A 7500-nucleotide genomic window follows, 5' to 3' on the forward strand; every position below is an offset into this window, starting at 1 on the left:
CGGGTACTCTTATGTATACTGTACTTACATGTACCCAGGGTACGGTAAATATACTAACACGTACCCAGGAATTCTAACGCTAAATTGGTTAAATTAATTATGTTCATATTTATGGCAATATTCTGTAAAATAGCCTCTTTGTTATCGAAACTCCTCAAACAAAACATGTTGAGGATTTTTTTCTTCTAAGAGAATTTCATTTCGTAATCCGTAGCGCATTTTACGACATCGGATTTTGGGCGGAAATAATACTCGGGAACAGTCTAAATTGGCCGGGTACGTGTTAGTATATTTTCCGTACCCGGAAGTATACTTAAGAGTACCCGGGGTACATTTAAGTAGAACCCGAGCCGACAATGACCATTCGAGCCCTACTAATTATCGCGTGATAAATTTAAAAAAGCTATAATACATATTTCACAGATTGTCCACCATGTTGTAAACTGCCCATAGTCATTCAACTGATTAAACTGGTTAATGTTAGACTGATTTTTTTACTCATTAGGGGTGTTTTTGCTTAACAGATGATATTTTCAATGATGCATTGAGCTACACAATTGGACAATCATGGTCACTGTCGAAAATATGTGTACACGATTATTTCTAAGACGATATACATGTATTCATAAATATAAAGTGATGCCCAGACACCCATGGTCAGCGTATTGAGACGTTTCCTTTATTTATATATATATATATATATATATATATATATATATATATATATATATATATATATATATATATATATATATATATATATATATATATATATATATATATATATATGTGTGTGTGTGTATATGCATATAAATAAATATATATATATTGCTTGCATTATTTCATTATTTTGCGGCCTCTGGTGTTGATTGAAAATGGAAGATGATTATACAAATTACAACGTGTTAATATATAGCCCTTATGAATGAAGATGATGATAACTATGTATTTCGGTTGAGTCAGGTATTTCTGATAAGCGAGTTTTTTTTTAGCAGAGATCATATGACGGTGATTTCAAGATCTAGTACATGGCAAGTAATATGCCGCTTAATCCGCTTGGTTTGCATGATTTCCTCGCATCCGTTTGTATCGGAATTAAATGACAGCTTATACTCAGATGTGATATTCTATATGAATACGCATTTACCAAATGAAACAGCTGATATGTTTGTTCAGGGACATATTGTTTGTAAATGTCTCTGGTTCGTTAATTGCGAGTAAAGATGCGGTGGCGGTTTGGTGCATGTTTTGTTCAGCTTCGTGTGATTCGCGCTCTGGGAATACCGGGCTTAATTCATGTGCCTAGTGATCAGTCTGCACAGGCTTATAAGGGACAATAATAATCGCATACACTGGATTTTCATTAAGAAAAGACGCCTGTTGAGCGAAAAATTACGTCATGTGGGAAATGTAATCCTTGATGCATGTGCGTGTGCGGACTGCGCAAGCAAATCTGGGACGACACTTCACGCACATGCATAAAGCCTCGTTTTGCCAGAACGCGGCTCGTGCATGGATACTCATCTTATCTATGTAAACCACTTTTCTTGCATGCTATATTGTTTCAATATTTGTATACCTGGTAGACGAAGCAAACAATGTCGCCGATCGCCTTGCATGTTTTATGCACATAAATTTGTTTAAACTGCTGCACATATTAATTTGCCAATATCCGGCCTACGTGATATTTCGAGATTGATATTTAGTACAGACGTCTATGTGAATGATGCAATATTTTCATGTAATATCTCGCCTGATAACGTAAAAACTTCTTTATTAAATTACGTGTATTGATACAATCAAAGAATATTGTAGTTACGAAAGACTCAGTAATAGAAAAAAACCATTATAAAATGGATTCGGTTATGGATTGATGATGATGATGATATGAGTGTGACGACGATGAAATGATGATGATAACGATATTTTGTTGAGGACGGTGAAGATGATGATCATGATGATGATCATGATGATGATGATCATGAACTTGACGGTAGGCCTATGGTAGGTAGTTCTATTATGTTTATATTGTATCATACTAGTATTTAAACTATCATATAGATTTATATAATACAAAACTATAATTATAATCCTTTTTCACAAGCCACCACAAAGTATAAACATTCTCTCGAAAACATACATACATCTTTATTGGTCTTGTTTACTTAAATAGTTCAACGCGTATGTATGGATAAAACATGTGCATTCACACGAAACTTTTGTATTTAGCATACGTTATATGATACATGGTAAACTAACAACATGTCACAAACAAAAATACTAACATACAAAAATATTAGTTGAATAATCGGTTTTAAAGCTCTACAGATACGCAAGTGTTCGTTAATAAATAATTATTGCCGACTCAACATCAAAAGTTTCCTTTCTAACAACAATCCACCATTACTTTATACGTAAACTGTTACTTACCAACTGTTTAACCTATCCCGTAAATTGATAAATCGCATATCCTCCACTAGTTCACTTCGAACGTACGCTATTGCTTGATTTGATAACCTTTTAGACGACTACACATCGCACTTTCCTGTGGCTAATTATAGCAGACGACAAGGCAGTTTAAAACAAAGACTTATTGTTATGTTTTCTTCGTTTAACTTCTTGAGCCGATGATGTATTAATCTTAATTCCTTGTTGCGGCATACTATATACATGTATTATGACGCACGTAGGATTCAATTAAATAAACATACACTAGAGCTTGGATGACAGCGCAAAATAAACCTTTCAATGCTGCGTTTGTAATTGTTATATCGGCTTCTTATAAGTGAACAGCCAGTAGCCAGTCGGCAAACACTTTTGCGTGCATTCTTCAATCGTATGCAGCCGAACATCAAAGCAAATGCACGATTTACCATGGAAATGAAACTCTTTGTACGGTTAAGATTCGCATCATCGGGTTATATCTGGTGCGATAAAGATGCAAATTCAAAGTTACGCTTTTGTTTCAAGCGATATAAAACATCCTCGCATTAAACATCAAAGTTAGAAATTCACTTTATTATTCAAACACGAACGTGACTTAAAGGGGCCTTTTCACAGATTTTGGCATTTTTAAACTTATTCATTAAATGCTTTATATTGATAAATGTAAACATTGGATCGTAAAAGCTCCAGTAAAAAATCAAGAATAAAATTTAAAAAAGGAAAAGAACATTGCCCGGACCAGGTTTCGAACCAGTGACCCCTGGAGTCCTGCCAGAGTCCTGAAGTAAAAACGCTTTAACCTACTGAGCTATTCCGCCGTGTACACATTTTCGACGTATTTTATACCTTATATAAGCAAACTTCGTAGTTTCACAAAATTTAACGACAAAAACAGAACTCTCCAAATTATTCAATCGTTTCGCGTTGCAACGCTTTATAATTTTTAGGTTTTAAAATCGTCAAAAGATGCGTATACTGGCTATATTAGAGCATTGTAAATGTTCAGTATTACTGTTTCCTCACAAATATCATAACTAAAACGAAAATTCGCGAATCTGAAACAACTTTTTTCAATTTTGTCAATTTACCAAAGCGTGAAAAGATCCCTTTAAAATGATAATTACTGCCGGTGCATCTATAATTACATTAAGTGTATGCACACTGCTGAATGAACAGTAATATAGTGTGATGTTCTTTTTTCTTAAGCAACCTAATTAAAACCTCATCAAAACATAAACCTACATTTAGTTCTAATTTATACTGGATTGACTACCCATAGGAAATCGTGCTGTTTGTAGAAGCCTTTCTCACCGATCATCGTAAGTGGGAATTGTTCCTAAGTTGTGAATACGAGACAAATATGTGTGTATTTATGGAAGGCGGATGTCTAGATATAGAATTAAGTGTCGTCGTTTGTAATTAATTATGAGAACAAAGTTGTGACAAACACCGGTTTGTATACATTGGAAGACCTTCGAAGAGTTATAATTGTACGTAAATAATAAACTTATTCATAGCTATTGAAGAAGAGACAATTTGCTTAAAAGGGGCCTTTTCACAGATTTTGGCATGTTTTGTAGTTTGTCATTAAAAGCTTTATATTGATAAAAAAGATTGGATATAAAAAGCTCCAGTAAAAATTCAAAAATAACATTAAAAAAGGGAAACAAGAGGGCCTGAAAGGCCCAAGTCGCTCACCTGATATTCAAAGGAACTGACCTGTTCAGTGCAGCACAAGATGTCATTAGAACAAAATGTTCTTACCAACTTTCATAACTAGTGAACACCCTGGCAGCCACGTTTTTAAATAGACACGAACCATTTTCATTCACATCCAAGATATCATTTAAACAAATATACTGACAAAGTTTCGTGAAGATTCATAAGCCCATATAAGAAAAAATGCCCCGCCCACTGGTGGCCAATGTTTTTCAAGCAACAGGAACCATTTTCGCACTTGTTTAAAATATCATTGGGACAAATCTTCTGACAAAGTTTCATGATGAACGTACAATAAATACGGCTTCTAGAGTGTTAACAAGGTTTAACTATAGCCATATAAGGAAAAATGCCACGCCCCCTTAGCGGCCATGTTTTTCCACCAACCGGAACCATTTTCAAACGCATCCGAGACATCATTGGGACAAATCATCTGACTAAGTTTCATGATGATCGGAAAATAAATGTGGCCTCTAGAGTGTTAAGAAGGTTTTACAAAAGCATTATATATAGCCATATTAGGAAAAATGCCCCGCCCCCTGGTGGCCATAATTTTTAAGCAACCGAAACCATTTTTGAACTCATCCAAGATATCATTAGGACAAATCTTCCGATTAAGATTCATGAAGATCTGAAAATAAATGTGGCCTCTAGAGTGTTAACAAGGTTTAACTATAGCCATATAAGGAAAAATGCCCCGCCCCTGGCGGCCATGTTTTTCAACCAACGGGCATCATTTTTTAACTTGTTCAAGATATTATTGGGATAATTCTTCTGACCAAGTTTCATGAAGATCGGACAATAAATGTGGACTCTAGAGTGTTAAAACGATTTTACTATTGCCATATATAGCCATAATAGGAAAATGGCCCGCCCCTTGGCAGCCATGTTTGTCAAGCAAACGTAACCAATTTCGAACTCATCCAAGTTATCATAGAGACCAATCTTCTGACCAAATTTTATGAAGATTAGACAATTAATGTGGCCTCTAGAGTGTTCACAAGGTTTAACTATAGCCATATATAGCCCAATAAGGAAAAATGCCCTGCCCCTTGGCAGCCATGTTTTTCATGCAAACGTAACCATTTTCAAAGTTATCCAAGATATCATACAGACCAATCTTCTGACCAAATTTCATGAAGATTGGACAATAAATGTGGCCTCTAGGGTGTTAACAAGGTTTTACTATAGCCATATAAGGAAAACTGCCCCGCCCCCTGGCGGCCATATTTTTTCACCGATTTGGACCATTTTTGAATTCGTTTGAGATATCAATAAAACCAATGTATTGACCAAGTTTCATGATAATTGGGCAAAAATTGTGACTTCTAGAGTGTTCACAAGGTTTCTTTAAAGCCATATAAGGAATACTGCCCCGCCCCGTGGCGGCCATGTTTTTCAACGGACCGTAACCATTTTTGAACTCAACAAACATATCATTTAGACAAACATTTTGACAAAGTTACATGAAGATTGGACATCAAATGTAACTTCTACAGTGTTCACAAGGTTTTTCTTTTTTTGACCTAGTGATCTAGGTTTTGACCCAGCATGACCCAGTTTCGAACTCAGTCGAGGTATCAATAGTACAAATGTTCTGACCAAATTTCATGAAGATCAAACAATAAATGTGGCCTCTAGAGTGTTCACAAGGCAAAATAATGACGACGCACGACTTATGACGGACGATGCACGACGGACAAAAGGCGATCACAAAAGCTCACCATGAGCCCGTTGTGCTCAGGTGAGCTTAAAAAGGTAACCCTCAGTGGGACTCGTACCACTGACCCCTGGAGTCCTGGAATAAAAAGTCCACGACTTAGACCACTCGACCATCCTTCCGTAATAATAACTAGGTGTATTTTATACTGTATATAAGCAATCCTCGTAGTTTCCCAAAATATAACGACAACAACAGAACTCTCCAAATTATTAATTCGTTTCGCGTTGCAACGCTTTATAATTTTTGGGTTTTTAAATTGTCAAAAATGCATATAATATCTATTTTAGTGCATGGTAAATGTTCAGTATTACTGTTTCCTCACAAATGTCATAACTAAAGCGGAAATTTGCGAATCTGTAACATTTTTTTCCATTATGTCAATTTACCCAAACGTGAAAAGGCCCCTTTAAGAGGGCAGTGTTAGGACGTAGTTCAATGTCTCATCGTACGGATTTTTGATATAAGGTTATCAAAACATATTCGGCCGTTACATAATTACGGTGCGGACACAAACAGGTGACATATGACCATGAATTATGGCCTTAACACGTGCCCGATGAGTCTCGGATTTGTCTAGCCAAAACGCCTAGTAATGTAGCATAACGTATGAAGACTATTTATCAGACTTTATGCACACATTTATCCAGGCACTAAACAGTTACTATTCAGAAACGAATACGGACGGACCAAGCAAACATAGGCAACCAACCATTTTATTAACAACTTGTTTATTAAGTATTACTAATAATAACGTGTTACGAGAAACACTGTCGGATAAATAAGACGGAAAGCATCTATATATGTATAAAGTAGTATATTTATTAGGATCATTAATTGGTAATTGTAACGCAGTTTTATGCCACAATACACCTTAAATTTGTTTGGTAAAAGTTCAGGACCTAGTGCATGCAATAAACCGTGTGTCCGCCATATTGTAAACCGCCTATTGACATTCAACAATGTAATGCTTGACATCAGATTGCTAGTTACGCACAAGCGGAAGTGTTTGCTTAAGTGATTGTATTTTATGATACAGAGAGGTATTAAATGAGCCTATTACGGTCACAGTCGATTACATTTACAAGAGTATTTATAAGACATAAATCAGGGACCTATACAAACAAACATTTGTTTTTATAGGTCCCTGTATAAATGCAACAATAACTTAAAATGGGTGTTGAGAAATCCGCAATCAACACTGTATTGAGCATTAACTATAGCATGATTTATAAAACTAATTATAGAATGCGATTAATGAATATTTGATTGAATTGAAAAACATAAATAAACGTAAAAGTATATAGATTGGCATAGATTGCTTGCTTGCAATATTTGAGGGTTATGAAGATGTGTTTGAACAGATCATAGTTAGACCGATGATAATATGCTAAATATATCATCTTCATATATGGCTCATGATTGGGAAGACGCTTTACGCACAGGCATTAAACCTCGTTTACCGAGAGCGGGGTTCAAATATAAATAACCTGCTGTTTTGTTAAGGAACAAACAATGTGCTATTGAATATATTGCTTGTGTTACTGTGATTGCAACTGTATGTTGCTGCAATCCGATCCCCTTTCACTTTTAAATGAAAAACAAAATGCAACTGC

General features: G+C 35.4%; 1 protein-coding gene across 7 annotated transcripts in view; it reads right to left on the minus strand.

Moving 5' to 3' along the window:
• Positions 1 to 7500, minus strand: part of LOC127835406 (metalloreductase STEAP4-like) — a 40362-nt gene that overhangs the window by 28651 nt on the left and 4211 nt on the right. Inside the window, exon 1 of one of the 7 annotated variants that reach the window (XM_052361823.1) lies at positions 2431 to 2584. The exons of the other annotated variants lie outside the window; for them this stretch is intronic. The gene's annotated coding sequence lies outside the window, so the exon portion shown is untranslated. Of the gene's footprint in view, positions 1 to 2430; positions 2585 to 7500 lie in introns of those variants that run through there. 7 annotated transcript variants of the gene reach the window in all.

Source organism: Dreissena polymorpha, chromosome 6, assembly GCF_020536995.1.
Source record: "Dreissena polymorpha isolate Duluth1 chromosome 6, UMN_Dpol_1.0, whole genome shotgun sequence".
Taxonomy (NCBI): Eukaryota; Metazoa; Mollusca; class Bivalvia; order Myida; family Dreissenidae; genus Dreissena; species Dreissena polymorpha.